The 16,894-nt window shown below is 44.2% G+C and overlaps 1 non-coding gene and 1 pseudogene across 1 annotated transcript; one reads left to right on the plus strand and one right to left on the minus strand.

Moving 5' to 3' along the window:
• Positions 1-3,052: 3,052 nt before the first annotated feature.
• LOC140267964 (U5 spliceosomal RNA) lies at positions 3,053-3,161 on the minus strand (annotated as a pseudogene).
• A 6,274-nt stretch (positions 3,162-9,435) lies between these two features.
• On the plus strand, positions 9,436-9,509 carry trnan-guu (transfer RNA asparagine (anticodon GUU)). Its single transcript has one exon. It is a non-coding gene; the product is annotated as a tRNA-Asn (tRNA).
• The last annotated feature ends 7,385 nt before the right edge of the window (positions 9,510-16,894 follow it).

The raw sequence follows: 16,894 nt of genomic DNA on the forward strand, positions 1-16,894 counted from the left end.
GACAATGTATGATCAAAAGAGGGAGCGGAGGTTTTCAGCTGCAAGAAGGTCTGAATGTCCACCCATAATTCCTGAAAAATGGGTAAAAAAAGGGTGAGAATGCCCAACCATACATCATCAAAAGCAGGAGTGGATGTGTTCGGCTACCAGAAGGTTTGAATGTCCATCAATAATTGCTTTAAAACATGAAAGAAAATTTCAGAATATCAAACCGCACATGATCATAAGCAGGAGAGGAGGTGTTCAGCTGCAAGAAGGTGTGAATGTCCACCCATAATTACTGAAAAATGGGTAAGAAAAGGTGCGAATGCCCAACCATACATAATCAAAAGCAGGAGTGGATGTGTTCGGCTACAAGAAGGTTTGAATGTCCGACCATAGTTTGTAAAAAGCGGGTAAGAAAAGGTTCGATTGCCCGAATATATACCATCAAAAGCGGAAGCGGAGGTGTTCGGCTGCAAGAAGGTGTGAACATCCGACCAAAGTTTTTAAAAAGGAGTTAAGAAAAGGTTCGAATATCCAACCAAACATAATCAAAAGCGGGAGCAGAGCTGTTCGACTGCAAGTAGGTGTAAATGTCAGATCATAATTTGCAAAAAGCTGATCAGAAAGGGTGAGAATGCCCGAATATACACCATCAAATGCGGGAGCGGAAGTGTTCGGCTGTGAGTAGGTGTGAATGTCAAACCTTAATTGCTGAAAAATGTGTTAGAAAAGACTAGAATGCCGGACCATACATCATCAAAAGCGGGAGAAGTGGTGTTCGGCTGCAAGTAGGTGTGAATGTCCAGCCATAATTACTCACAAACGGGTAAGAAAAGGTAGTATTGCCAGACCATACATGATCAAAACAGGGAGCGGAGGTGGTTCAGCTGCAAGGTTTGAATTTCTGACTAAAGTTTGTAAAAAGCGGGTAAGACAAGGTGCGAATGCCCGAAAATGTATGCTCAAAAGAGCGAGCGGAGGTTTTCGGCTGCAAGGTCTGAATGTCCAACCATAATTTGAAAAAAACGGGGAAGAAAAGGCTCGAAAGCCCGACTATACACCATCAAAAGCGGGAGTGGAGGTGTTCAGCTGCAAGAAGGTCTGAATGTCCACCAATAATTACTGAAAAATGGTTAAGAAAAGGTGCGAATGCCCAACCATACATCATCAAAAGCAGGAGTGGATGTGTTCGGCTACAAGAAGGTTTGAATGTCCGACCATAGTTTGTAAAAGGCGGGTAAGAAAAGGTTCGAATGCCCGAACATACACCATCAAAAGAGGGAGCGGAGGTGTTCCGCTGTAAGAAGGTGTGAATATCCGACCATAGTTGGTAAAAAGCGGGTAAGAAAAGGTTAAAATACCCGACTGTACACAATCAAAAGAGGGAGCGGAGTTGATCAGCTAAGAGAAGGTGTGAAAGTACGACATTGGTTTGTAAAACTCGGGTAAGAAAAGGTTCGTATGCCCGAATATACACCATCAAAAACGGAAGCGGAGGTGTTCGGCTGCAAGAAGGTGTGAACGTCTGACCAAAGTTTGTAAAAAGCAGTTAAGAAAAGGTTCGAATATCCAACCAAACAGAATCAAAAGCGGGAGCAGAGCTGTTAGACTGCAAGTAGGTGTGAATGTCAGATCATAATTTGCAAAAAGCTGATGAGAAAGGGTGAGAATGCCTCCGCTCCCTGTTTTGATGGTGTATGTTCGGGCATTCGAACCTTTTCTTACCCGCTTTTTACAAACTACGGTCAGATATTCAAACCTTCTTGTAGCCGAACACATCTACTCCTGCTTTTGATGAAGTATGGTTGGGCATTCGAACCTACTTGTTGCCCGCTTTTCAATAATTATGGGTGGACATTCACACCTTGTCGCAGCCAAACACCTCCGCTCCCTGTTTTGATCATTTATGGTTTTACATTCGCAACTTTTCTCATCCGCTTTTTACTATGGTCGGCCATTCACAGCTTCCTCTCCACCATACTTGTATGGTGGGATATTCACACCCACTTGCATCCGAAGACCTCCGCCCCCACTTTTGTTGATATTTAGTCGGTCATTCGCACCTTACCCGCTTTTGGCAAACTATGGCCTTCTTGCAGCCAAACACCTCTCACCTCGCTTTTGATGATGTAAGGTTTGGCATTCAGACCTCGCTTCACCTGCTTTTCACCAAATATAGTCGGACATTCACACCTTCTTGCAGCCGAACACTTCCGCTCCACGTTTTAGTGTTGTATGTGGCATTCACACCTTTTTTTTCACCGCATTTTATAGATTATGGTTGGAAATTCTCAACCACTCTCATCCGAAGACCTCTCCTCCCACTTTTGTTAATATATTTGAACTTTAGTCGGACATTCACACCTTCTTGCAGCTGAACCTACTCCGCTCCCTGTTTTTGATAATGTATGGTCTGGCAATACTACCTTTTCTTACCCGTTTGTGAGTAATTATGGCTGGACATTCACAACTACTTGCAGCCGAACACCACCTCTCTCGCTTTTGATGATGAATGGACCGGCATTCTTACCTTTTCTAACACATTTTTCAGCAATTGTGGTCGGAGATTCACACCTTCTCACAGCCGAACAACTCCGCTCCCGCATTTGATGGTGTATAGTTGGGCATTCTCAACCTTTCTGATCAACTTTTTGCAAATTATGATCTGACATTCACACCTACTTGCAGTCAAACAGCTCTGCTCCCGCTTTTGATTATGTTTGGTTGGATATTCGAACCTTTTCTTAACTGCTTTTTACAAACTTTGGTTGGACGTTCACACCTTCTTGTTGCCGAACACATCCACTCCTGCTTTTGATGATGTATGGTTGGGCATTCGCACCTTTTTTTTACCAATTTTTTAGGAATTATGGGTGGACATTCAGACCTTCTTGCAGCTGAACACCTTTCCCACTTATGATCATATTTTTGGCAGGCTTTACCTTTGCGGGTGAAGCCCTTTGTAGCTTGAATGGTGCTCGCTGGTGCAACAACTTTGCACTCCAGCTTCGAACATCGGCACAGTCGCAACAAGTAAGGCGACTCTACTCAGAGAAGTCACACTGCACAGCAACAAGATTTGTTTTGCACAGACAGAAACTCATTAGTGCTGCTCTCCACGGAAGTCTTTAGTAAAAGGCGACAGAATTGTACGTTATGAAGAGAAACCAGAGTACGAATATCCGTCTCTGCGGGAGCAGGGCATCAGGCTAGTTGGCATAGCCACCTTCCCCATGGTGAGCTTTGCTTGGTTGAGATGCTTGCTCCCCCCCCCCCTTGCTCCTCAGCTGACCAAGTAGGAACAATCGGGCCCTATTCGATGGCTGCAACACCTGAAAGAGATATTGATGCGAGACCCGATCAAAAGCTTTTTCAAAGTCTAATTTAAGATGACAAGCCGGGTGTTTCTGTCTCTAGCGTAATCAATGTCTCGAATCAGTACGAGGCTGTCGGTGAGTTGTCTCCCTGAGATTGCACAAGCCTGGTCTGGGTGAATTACCTCCTCTAAAACAGAGGACATCCGTGTCGCTAAAACCTTGCTAAAAAGTTTACAGTCAAAGTTTAAAAGTGTGATGGGCCTCCAATTCTTTAGGTCAGTCTTATAATTTTTTTTTATAAAGTAGAGTCACTATTCCCACTCTAAAACTGTCAGGCAGTCGGGCGAGTTTTTCAAAATCTTTAAAAACATCTTAAATGTCTGATGATAAAAGGTCCCAAAAGGTCAGTTAGAATTCTGCAGGAAGCCCATCTAAACCCGGTGTCACACTGTAATGAAGTGTGGGCCCCGGTGCGGTCACAGAGTCAGGAGAACAAGAACTCTTAGTTCAAACAAAAGTTTATTGGTTAACAGAAAATCTCACACAGAGGAAAAACCTGGCCTGGTGAGCAGGGAAGTCGGCCTGCAGGAACAGAACAAAAAACCAAGGTAATCCAAGAACTGAAAATAATCCACAAAACACCAAGGGTCAGGATCCAGGTCGTGAACCAAACAGGCATAACAAATACATTAACACACGAGCAAAGAAAGGCGGAGAAGACCAGGTATTTAAACTAACGGGGCAATCAAGGGAAGATGGAACACAGGTGAGTTACGAACCAGGTGTCACAGCTGTGGCTGTGACAGTACCCCCCCTCCGACGACCGCCTTTAGGCGGCCCACCAGGCTTGTTAGGGTGGGTTCTGTAGAAGTCGGTGATGAGGGCATGGTCCAGAATAAATCGACGTGGAACCCAAGAACGCTCCTCCGGCCCATAACCCTCCCAGTAAACCAAATACTGGAAACCCCTGCCACGACGTCTGACATTCAGAATCTGATTAACTGAGTAAGCAGGATGGCCATCCACGACCAGGGGGGGAGGAGGAGGTTCAGCTGGAGGACCAAGTGCACAAGAGGTGACTGGCTTTAAGAGGGACACATGAAACGTGGGGTGTACCTTAAGGGAGTCTGGGAGCTTAAGGCGCACAGCCGAGGGATTAATGATTCTGACCACTGGAAAAGGACCAATGAAACGAGGGGACAGCTTATGGGAATCTACCTGCAAAGGCAGGTCCCTGGTGGATAACCACACCATCTGCCCAGGCTGATAATTAGGAGCGGGCGAATGCCGACGGTCCACCAACAGTCTGTTCCGGGCAACGGACCTAACTAAAGCAGCCCGAGCCTCCCGCCACACTCTGCGAACTCGTCGCAAGTGTTCCTGAACAGAAGGGACGGACACATCATCCTCCTGGGAAGGGAACAAAGAGGGTTGAAAACCATACATTACCATGAATGGCGACATACCAGTAGCAGATGTGGAGAGACTGTTATGAGCATACTCCACCCACGGTAGTTGAACACTCCAGGAGGATGGGTTACGTGCACACGCACATCTTAAAGCGGCCTCCAGGTCCTGGTTGGCCCGTTCTGTCTGGCCGTTCGACTGAGGATGGTACCCAGACGATAGACTAACCCTCGCCCCCAATGCGCCACAGAACGCTCGCCAAACCTGGGAAGAAAACTGGGGCCCCGATCAGAAACGATGTCCATGGAGATACCATGGAGACGAAAAACATGATGAACCAAGAGCTCAGCAGTCTCCAGAGCAGAAGGGAGCTTCGACAGTGGTACAAAATGCACAGCCTTAGAAAAACGATCGACAATAGTAAGGATGACAGAGTTACCTGCAGAAGGAGGTAGACCAGAGACAAAATCCACAGCGATGTGAGACCACGGCCTTGAGGGAATATGGAGAGGGTTCAGCAAGCCAGTAGGTGCGAGGCCTTCCCTCGGGCACAGACAGAGCACGCTGCCACAAACTGATTGGTGTCACGGACCAGCATGGGCCACCAGAACGGCTGTCGAATAAGCTCAAGTGTGCGTGCCTCCCCAGGGTGGCAGGCCAATCTGGAGGAGTGCCCCCACTGCAGCACCTGAGACCTAACGTTCTCGGGAACGAACAAAGAGTTAAGTGGTCCGATCTCTGGACGGGGACAACGGGAAAGGGCCCTCTTAACCTGCTGCTCAACCTCCCAATGGACCGCTCCCACAAAACAGCTTGGAGGGAGCACAGGCTCAGAGGGATCAGTCAATGGCTGTCTCTCTGTCTGACGGGAAAGGGCATCAGGCTTTAAATTACGGGAACCAGGTCTATAAGAGAGAGTAAAATTAAATCTGCCTAAAAAAAGTGCCCATCTGGCCTGTCGAGAATTGAGACATTTGGCTTGCTGAAGGTAGGCCAAGTTCTTATGGTCCATCCAAACCACAAATGGAATTTCTGCTTCCTCCAGCCATTGTCTCCACTCCTCTAATGCCAGAACGACTGCTAAAAGCTCCCGGTTACCCACATCATAGTTGCGCTCAGCTGGAGACAGTCGGCGAGAAAAATAAGCACACGGATGCAACTTCTGTTGTGAGATCTGCGAAAGCACTGCTCCCACACCACTGTCAGAGGCATCCACCTCCACTACGAACTGCTTAGAGGTATCAGGGTGGATGAGAACAGGCGCAGAGGAAAACAGCTCCCTATGTCTTGAAAATGCCTGGGCAGCTTCAGAGGTCCAGGTAAAAGGGCTGGAGGTGGAGGTAAGTTGGGTGAGTGGAGCAGCCACCTTACTAAAATTCCTAATAAAGCGCCGGTAAAAATTAGCAAAACAAAGGAAACGCTGAAGTTGCTTGCGGTTCTCAGGTACTGGCCACTCAACCACCGCCCTTACCTTGGCTGGATCAGAGCTAATCTGACCTCTTTCAATGACAAAGCCCAAAAAAGAGACTGACTGGACATGAAACTCGCATTTCTCAGCCTTGACAAATAATCTGTTCTCAAGCAATCTTTGGAGAACTAATCTGACATGCTTGCTATGTTCCTCCAGTGTGCTAGAAAAAACTAAAATGTCGTCCAGATAAACAACAACAAAACGGTTGAGCATGTCACGGAGTACATCATTAACTAAGGATTGAAAAACTGCCAGTGCATTAGTTAACCCAAAAGGCATGACCAAGTACTCAAAATGGCCAAGAGGTGTGTTGAACGCCATTTTCCACTCATCCCCCTCACGAATACGGACAAGATGGTATGCATTCCGAAGATCTAGTTTGGAGAAGACAGTGGCTTGATGAAGGGAGTGAAAAGCTGAATCCAATAGTGGCAGGGGATATTTATTCTTGACAGTGATAGCGTTCAGACCACGGTAGTCAATGCAGGGGCGCAAGGTCTTGTCTTTCTTAGACACAAAAAAACCCCCAGCACCTACAGGGGAGGAAGAGGGGCGAATGATACCTGCTCCCAATGACTCCTGTATGTACCTCTCCATAGTCTCTCTCTCGGGACGGGAGAGGTTGTAAAGGCGGCTGGACGGGAGAGGGGACCCAGGCAGTAAGTTTATGTGGCAGTCATAGGGACGGTGTGGTGGGAGAGAGAGAGCTTGATGTTAGCTAAATACCTCAGCCAAATTATGATAACAAGGAGGAACCCCAGAAAGATCAGGAGAGACGGAAGGAACTATGGCAGGAGGATTCAAGGCTGGAACAGTAGATCTAAGACAATTATTGTGGCATGCTACACTCCAGCTAATGATTGTGCTCTGTGTCCAGTCAATGTTGGGATTGTGCAGTCTAAGCCAGGGGAGACCTAAAACCACAGGAGTATGAGGAGCAGGCATGATAAAAAAACTGATAGGCTCATGGTGTTTACCAGAGATAAGTAGAGATAAAGGTACAGTCTGGTGAGAAATTACAGACAACAACCTACCGTCTAGAGCATTTACCTTACGAGGTGCTGTAAGTGACACAACAGGAATATTATGTAGTTTAACAAAATCTGCTGCAATAAAATTCTCATCTGCCCCAGAATCCACAAACGGGTTTATAGCCACCTCCTTAGAGTCACAAAACAAAACGGTAGACAACTGAGTACGTGTGGAAGGGAAAAAACCTGAATCTTGGCTCACCTGGGTCCCCCCCTCCTCAGGTGAGCCTAGGCTTTTGGCAGATTGGTGCAGTTCTCTCGAACGTGGCCGGGTTGGCCGCAATAAAAACAAAGCCTCGCCTGAAGTCTTCGTTGACGCTCAGTCGGAGTCATTCTGGCCCGTCCAAGCTGCATGGGTTCAGGAGGGGGCAGGCCAACAGGAGTGTGAGCACCTGCTGGAGTGGACACCTCCACCTGTTGGCCAGAGGCAGAACCAAACAACGGGGTACAGGCGGAAGCGATGCAGCTCCGGTCACGCTCTCGGCGTCTCTCTCGCACGCGGCTGTCCAACCGCCTCGCAAGGTCTATTAAATCGGCCAGGGATTCTGACTCATCCCGAGCCGCCAGCTCATCCCTCAGATTGTAATTCAGGGAGCGAAGAAATATTCCCATCAACGCAGCATTATCCCAGCAGCTCTCCGTCGCCAGTGTGGAGAACTCAATAGCGTGGTCGGCTGTGACACCCCGTACCCAGGACACCATTTGTTTTCAAGCTATCCTGTAGCTTGATGGAGGTGAAATACCTGTCAAAATACAGGTGTGTTCCTGTTGAAAGAGACTGTGCCAACCTGGAGACTGCATTCCCTCCGATTCCAAGTTGTTGGTCAACAGTGAACGTATTCTTTCCTTTGAACACTTCAAACTCCAGTACCAGACCATTGGCACTGGCAAGGAGAAATACTTTCAGTCCTGTGGGGTTTGGTTTTCCGGGCACAAACTGTCGTACAGGACACCGGCCTGTGAATGGAATTATCTGCTCATCTGGCCTAGGCAGATTAAACAGACACTCTGTTTAAGAGAGGTCTCACCTTCCAGAGGGGATCACGCTTCTTCTCCTCATCAGAGACATCAATATCATTTGTGACTTTGATGGACTGCCTGATCTTGAAGAATCTGTCTCGACTCATTGCATCAGCTATAACTGGGACCCTTGTCTTCGCCGCCCAGTACATCCGGATCCTAGGGTGTCCGAGGCATGCCATGTACATAGACATGCCAAAGAAGGTTTTCAGCTCCTCTGGTGTGGTTTTTAGACTTCCTCCAGTGATCAACACCTCCCGATTTTTTGTTCGTTCTGACATTTCTTTAAAAACTTGGTCATCAATGTGCTGTTGTGTCCAGTGTTGTCATTAGAATTGTTGTCTTCCACAATAGGGTTGAAACTTAAGTGATAAAGAAAGGAGAGGTATAAGTTCAATGCTCTTTCAGCAGATGTATTATTGAATATTTAAATTAATATGGTCAGTAGTTTGCCATATCAAGTTTTTAACTGATTGTGCACTGTGCCTGTGTGTGTGTTAGAACAAGAGTGTGAACTAAAACTGCTCTCATTTCCATTGCTACACACCGTAATAAACTTCAAAACACGAGCTTACACATTGCTCCTGATCCATAACACACGATGGGTGTTTTCGGGCTCAGGCTCAGGCTCCTCAACAGCTGCAGTATCCTCCTCTGAACTTTCATCTTCCTCCTCTCTCTGGGCCTCATCCATCTCATCAAATCTGAATCTCCATCCACAACTCTTAGCAAAATCTTCTCTGCCTCACTTAGCCCTCTGCTCCCTGATGTATTAAAAATGGGGGTTAGTAAGTCCTGATGTCCACTACAAAGGACATTACATAAAATTATGTTTTGAAAGGGTTAAAAATACTGTGTCTTCATAAAAATGTTACTAAATTGAAGTAAAGACTTTGATATTAAAGAAAAAATAGATTTTTAACAATAGAAACATGATATCTGCAAAACATTGTCGACTAACCTCTCTTGTTGCTGTAAAACATGGACGTTGAAATTCCCGCCATTTTCAAAAGACAGTGCATGTGATGTGTTGGCAACATCCCCACAACTGGGGCATCAAAACAGAGCCCAGGATGTCCTCTGAGAGGGAGAGTAGGACTCAGATAGATTTTATAAGTTATGCCTGACTCATGTACGGCACAGAGGACAAAAATTAACTGGAAGGTTTATGATTTTCAGACACATTTATTACACTGTCCATAAAGTCTCTGTGGTGCAATCGGCCAGCGCATTCGGCTGTTGACCGAAAGTTTGGTGGTTCGAGCCCACCCAGGGACGAGTGTGTTTACCAACAGATCGTTGGTAACTCAGACATACTGCTGCCATGTCTTCAGAACACGGTGTGCATATATATCTCTTTCTTCAGGCTTTGGCCCCGTCCTTTACAACCAAGTTGGAAACCTTTTCTATCGACTATTCTGCAACCAGTTCTATGTTTGGTAGCAAATCGAAAGCCGCCGGGGTAACGTGTCCCACTGTACCCACAACCTATCAGGCTCTGCGGTTAGAGTGGCTCCTCCAATAACTTCCATTCCTACTCTCGCCACTCCGTACCCCCCATGCTCCCCGGGCGCTGGAAGTGGCTGCCCCACCGCTCCAGTGTATGGCATCTGTCTCCATGAGTGTGTAACCCCGTGCATGTGTGTGTTCAACAGGTGTCAACCTGGATGAGTCAGATGCGGAGAGTCATTCCGTGTGACTACATGACAATAAAGTAATCTTAATAAAGTCATCTTAGTTACTTACATTGATTCTTTATCATTCAAATGGTCATTAGTATTCCATGAGACTGTGTATATTACAGTGGTCTTTTAAAGTGAAAGGAAGTTGACCTGTTTTGACAGTAATTAAAACCAGATTTATTCTGCGGGAAGCTCCCTGGGGTTGTAATTGCAAGACAGTTTCTCCTGAAATCCCTCAAGTCAAGATGAAGCACAGGTCTGCTACTCAGGCTTTGTGGACTCTTCTTTTATAATGAACCTTTACACAGAAAAATGTGAAAATGTGGTTAAAACATTTTTGAGATGCTTCATTATATTTTCACCAACAACTCCTTATCATCTGAGACCTTTAACTGTGATGTCTCTGGTGCTCGGGCAGGAATCTGCAGGAGTGGTGACAGTGCAGCTCAGATGAGGTTTCTCTGGAGAATCATGCTGCTCTGCAGCAATCTTAGGAATTTTCTGAAGTAATGCATGAATTGTGGACCTCTATTAATCATTCAGTCACCAAGAGGTTAATTATGTGTATGTAACTTGAATCTTTATGGAAGTAAAAATTCTGCTCAGCAGCACCTCTCCTCTGGTGAAAAGTAAACGTGCCAAGAAAACATAAACTTTAGCACATTTGACTGTACTTGACAGTGACAATTGGGGAAACCGGGTATGTTCACTCTGACTTTAAATGTTTGCTGAACAATGAGGGATTCCGTGCAGGAGCTCAGTGGTCCTGATCTGCATTATTGATACAAAGAGCAGTGAGACAATGGCAGATTCATACAGAATAAAGACACATTTAGATCCAAACACAGTCTGTAAACATACCTTCATGCTGTCTGCCTTGATAGAGAGTTTGGACCCAATATACTACAAACTATCATGTCTGACCTGCCAAATGACACATTATCTTAGAAATCTAATGCTGCTGAAAAGTACAGTACCTATGCAAGATGGGTGATAATTAGTGACTCACACGTTAGTTGGATATATTCGCTCATAATCAAAGGCGCAAAGGAAAAAGTTTGTCCTTAGCGTTCAGTGTTCAGATGGGCCTGAGCCGTCTCTTCTTTCTGAGACGGCTCATGTCTGTAGAGATATGATATGCATGTTTGATCACTCCAATGCACTGTTCAATGCTGTTGTCTGCTGGGGGAGTTGCACTTAAGACAAAACTGTAGGTGCCTGGACAAACTGGTGAAAAAGGCTTGTTCTGTGGTAGGCAGAAGGCTAGATCCTCTCGGTGCTGTGTTGGGGCAAAGGATGAGGAGGAAATCGTATTCTGTTTTGGAGAACAATAAACATCCTCTCCACAGCATCCTGGCAGGACAGAGGAGCAGCTGCAGTGAGAGGCTCATCTCGCTGAGCTGCAGGAGTGAGAGGTTCAGGAGGTCCTTTTTCCCCACAGCCATAAGGCTTTTTAACAGCGACTGCTGACATGTTCTTCTCAAATTGATTTAATTTGTCATTGATTACCTGAGCCATCCCTAACTATAAGCTTTATCAAAAAGGAAAGTTTTAAGCCTAATCTTAAAAGTGGAAAGGGTGTCTGCTTCAGTTTGAATGTGGAAAAAGGTTTATTTTGGAAACATTTTAAAAACTGACATTATTCTGTCTTGGAAAACACTGCTAGTGGGAAACATTACACTGGTTGCTGAAAAACTGGCAGAAGTGGACCTTCTGTGACATGAAATATTCAGCTGAAGTCGTCAAGTGATTAACAGAGAACAAAAATCAACATTCTGGAATCCGGACTTCAATTCCATTCAGAATCTGTGGTTGGAATCACAGACCAGAAGAGAGACAGAACAGAGGCCTTCAAACCTGCAGATCATCACAGAATGAGGTCCAATTTTCCAGTGGAGGCATGAAGAAAGCAGTCGTGAGTACCATAACATACAATGAATGCATTAAAACTGACCTGGACAATAATATTTTGAGATTTCACAGAAAAAAGTTTAAAAATGTATAATCATAAAACTGAACAAGAGAGCAAAACAACAACCTCAAGACACGGAAGACATTTCATCACCAATCTATATCCAGGAACCAGAGAAGATTTCTGAACCTGTGGAAGAAAAGGAAATAGAAAGGGCTTCTGAAGACTCACAGGAAGTGATTACATCAGATTTGGCTCATCAGGCTGGAGTGCCACAACCAGACGTAGTCCCAGAGCTGGTGAGTGACATCGAAATGGAATTAGTCCCCCAACCAAAAGATGTCTCAGAGCCACCAAAAGAGAAAGTTTCTTCTAAAAAGCGTCTGCGCAAAAGCAAAAAGACGGTAGAAACTATTTTAAAGAACGACCAGCCTGAAGTCATGCAGGAACCTCAAGACACGGAGGACATTTCATCACCTTTCGTTGTCCAGGAACCAGAGAAGATTTTCGAACCCGTGGAAGAAAAGGAAATAGAAAGGGCTTCTGAAGACTCTAAGGAAATGATTCCATCAGATTTGGCTCATCAGGCTGGAGTGCCACAACCAGACGTGGTCCCAGAGCTGGTGAGTGACATCGAAATGGAATTAGTCCCACAACCAAAAGATGTCTCAGAGCCACCAAAGGAGAAAGTTTCCTCTAAAAAGCATTGGCGCAAAAGCAAAAAGACGGTGGAGACCATTATAAAGAACGACCAGCCTGAAGTCATGCAGGAACCTCAAGACACGGAGGAAATTTCATCACTGATCGTTGTCCAGGAACCACTTCCAAAGCAAAATCAAGAAAGAACTTTCACTGTCATCGAAATGGAACCAGCCTCTAAACAGTCAGAGGACTCTCCAACATCAAACCCCTTACATGCCACAGAAGACTTGTCTCTTCAACTTGCAGTACCAGAACAAGCAGTGGACAAGTTTAACCCCTCAGAAGAAAGACCAGAGCTGCCTTCAATGTGGAGGCACTTCAAAAAAATATGACGCCTAAACATCGTAGACAATACAAAGACAACAACATCAAGAGAGAAAGTAGCAGCAGCGTTTAGTTTTGCTCACAAGACTAGTCAACCAATGAAATCTCTATACCTCCTGTTACAGTAACATCAATAAAAATACTTCAAATGTATCTATCTTTTGTACGACTCTATCTTTTCATCCTGAACAACTGCACTGACTGAAAGTATCAGTGCATTGTTCTCACAACTGTTCAGAGCATTATTGTGTCATTCAAATAAGAATATGAATAAGATCCTACACAAATTATTATTAGATTGATTTATGTGTTTAAATAAAATAAAACGTGAACAAAAAAATACGCACTTGTTTGGATTCTTTTATCAAAATAAGAAACAATTAAAAGGTTATTTTCTTCAAAAGTTATTCTTCCAAAGACAAATAAGGTATTTTTGATATTGTTGAGGGTTTGATATCCCCTTTTATGGTACATATTTATGCACTGTGCTTAAATAGAGTTGATGCACTCCTTTTTGAAAGGAACAAGCATTGACCGCACAGTGTGAAGGGTTAGAACACTACATGCTTGCAGGTGGAGTCAAAACAGGTCAAAATATTTGAACCATGAATAGATTTTACTGGTGTTAAAAGATGAGTTTCCCTGTTTAGTGTCACAGCAGCTGGAATGTACATTAGCATATGAATTAGTGTCTAACAGGAGGACTCCACTCTGGACGCAGCAGAGGACATCTTGAGAAAGTGGAGCCAAAGAGAGTAAAACCACCAAGCTGCTTAAAGCTGCTTGATCTGACTGCCCAGGTGTTTTTTGTGTGTTTGACCCATCAAACACACCTCCATCCTCTTACACATGAGGAAACTCTGGTGCTCTGCTGCATTTCTCAATAGAAATTAAATATATGTCTACATGTGATTTTGTTTAAAAAGTTAGATAACGTATGTGTGGAACACTTTAACTGCAGGAGTATTTGTTGGAATGAAACGATGCAAAAAGTTCAATAAACTTTTAGTAAATTGTTGCTCGTGTTCTTTAGCCTCATCACAGCCATGTTACCTCTTGCCTGCGGAAGGATTAAAGATCTTGGACTTTCTATATAAAGACAGTGGAACAAAGAGTAGATTTTATTTACCAATCTGACAACATCATTTACAACAAAAAGTACTCTTCAACAGAACAGAAAGATTCAGGAAACACTGATCAGCATCAACACCTGAACTCATTCAGCAGTGTGGTGAAAACAGAAAAATACTGAAACTTCTCTGTTTAAAGGAGAAACTTTCAGCTGTGGGGCAAGATTTCCCTGCAGGCTCCTGATTTTCTCTTTGTTCGCTCAGTCTGTTGTTTTCTGTCCTCACTTTAATCAACACAGTCCGACAGTAAAAGCTCATTCTCTCTCTTTATCTGGTGTTTACATCACTGTGTCGACAGTACAGTTACACATGTATGCTGTTAAGTCAACGTTCACTTTTTATGCTGTTTCACATGTTCTGCTTTGAACATAAAATCTGACATCATGGAGCTTTTATCATTAGCATCAAATATTTAAAAGAACGTTGTTGGACATAAAAAAACATTTCTCATTTTTAACAGACTTCAATAAATTGAAATTGTAAGACAGGAATAACGGGATCACACTCCTCAGCCTCCCTGGTAAGGTCTATTCGGGGGTACTGGAGAGGAGGAACCACATTTTCACAGTTTTCTGTGTAAAGGTTCGTTATAAAAGAAGAGTCCACAAAGCCTGAGTAGCAGACCTGTGCTTCATCTTGACTTGAGGCATTTCAGGAGAAACTGTCTTGCAATTATAAACCCAGGGAGCCTCCCGCAGAATGAATCTGGTTTTAATTATTGTCAAAACTGGTAAACTTTCTTTCACTTTAGTCTCATGGCATACTAATAACCATTTGAATGATAGAGGATGAATGTAAATAACTAAAATTATTTATTTTAATATTACTCCTCCGCATTTGACCTATCCAGGTTGGGACCTGTTGAACACACACATGCACAGGGTCACACACTCATGGAGACAGATGCCATACACTGGAGCGGTGGGGCAGCCAATTACAGCGCCCGGGGAGCATGGGGGGTACGGAGCCTTCTTCAAGGGCCGTGGAGGTGGAGGTGGACTACCAGTGAGTACTGATATTTCCTCACTCTTGTGTTTTGGAGTGACTGAGGGCTTGTTCCACCACCAGAGTTGAAGGTCTGTCACTTGCCCCAGTTGGAGAGTGAGATGATCCAGAGGCTGTGGGATCCTTGGCGGAGACTTTGGGCTGGGTTACCTATTTTATGACAATAAATCTTGTAAAATACCGGTTAGACTCCTGTTTTTTTAAGTCTGCTCAAACCTGGTTTTGATTAAGAACCTGAACGTATCTTTAGAGTCTTGGGCTCTCAAACTTAGGTGGCGTTGTCAACCTCTTTTAATCACCATATCTTTAGAGTTTATAAACATATGAATATAATTTATTTATAAGGCCCACAACCTCCACCAAAGCAGTACGACAGACAAACTGTGGAGCTCCTTTAGTGAGAGGTTGTTCTATATAAAACGTGTTACGAAGACGTATCACAAGGCATTTACAATGAATACTGGGCCCGATGCTCCCTCTGACAGGACACATAAACTTAATTATGGCTGGACATTCACACTTTCTTGCAGCCGAACACCACCTCTCCAGCTTTTGATGGTATATATTCGGGCATTCAAACCTTTTCTTACCCGCTTTTTACAAACCATGGCCGGACTTTCACACCTTCTTGTAGCCGAACAACTCCTCTACCGCTATTGATTGTGTACAGTCGGGTATTTTAAACTTTGCTTACCCGATTTTTACCAACTAGGGTCGGACATTCACACCGTCTTACAGCGGAACACCTCCGCTCCCTCTTTTGATGGTGTATGTTCGGGCATTCGAACCTTTTCTTAACCGCTTTTTACAAACTATGGTCGGACATTCAAACCTTCTTGTTGCCGAACACATCCACTCCTGCTTTTGATGATGCATGGTTGGGAATTCGCACCATTTCTTACCCATTTTTCAGTAATTATGGGTGGACATTCACACCTTCTTGCAGCTGAACACCTCCTCTCCAGCTTATGATCATGTATGGTTTGATATTCGAAAATTTTCTTTCATGTTTTCTAGCAATTATTGATGGACATTCAGACCTTCTTGCAGCTGAACACCTCCGCTCCCGCTTTTGATGGTGTATAGTCGGGCTCTCGAGCCCTTTCTTCCCCGGTTTTTACAAATTATGGTTGGACATTCAGACCTTCTTGCAGCTGAAATCCTCCGCTCCCTCTTTTGATCATACATTGTCGGGAATTAGCACCTTTTCTTACACGCTTTTTACAAACCAGGGTTGGACTTTCACACCTTTTAGTAGCCGAACAACTCTGCTCCCGCTTTTGATGGTGTATAGTCGGGCATTCGAACCTTTTCTTAACCTCTTTTTACAAACTATGGTCGGACTTTCACACCTTCTTGCAGCCGAATACTTCCGCTCCACCTTTTAGTGATGTATTGTTGGCATTTGCACCTTTTCTTACCCTCTTTTTATACTGATTGCTGAAGATTAAGTTGTTCTTTCTCAAACTACAATTTTTTTTTAATTGTTGAAACTTGATTTGAAATGGATAAATAAGAAGGACAAACCGTTTTAAGTCAGGCTGATAGAAGGAATTAATTTTATAGCAAAATCTGTATTCCTTCATATCTCCTCGAGAGAAGCTTATTGCAGAAAATTAGGTCTGGTTCTTTTTCATACTACAAAATACAGTGTTGTTTATTGTTGAAACTAGATTAGAAGTAGATAAATATTAAGGACAAAGCAGTTTGAACTTGGTTTGAGAGAAGGAATTAATTTTATTGCAAAATCCGAATTCATGCATAACTCGTCAAATAGATAGTGATGTGTCGTTCGTGAGCGATTCGTTCGATATGAACTAATTTTTTATATGACTCGGGAGTAACGAGTTGTCTCAGTGAGTGATTCGTTCAATTTCATGCAGTACCCTTCCTCACCACATGGCAGGC

This window comes from Leuresthes tenuis, unplaced genomic scaffold (assembly GCF_036924035.1).
Source record: "Leuresthes tenuis unplaced genomic scaffold, fLeuTen1.0.hap1 SCAF_13, whole genome shotgun sequence".
Classification (NCBI taxonomy): domain Eukaryota; kingdom Metazoa; phylum Chordata; class Actinopteri; order Atheriniformes; family Atherinopsidae; genus Leuresthes; species Leuresthes tenuis.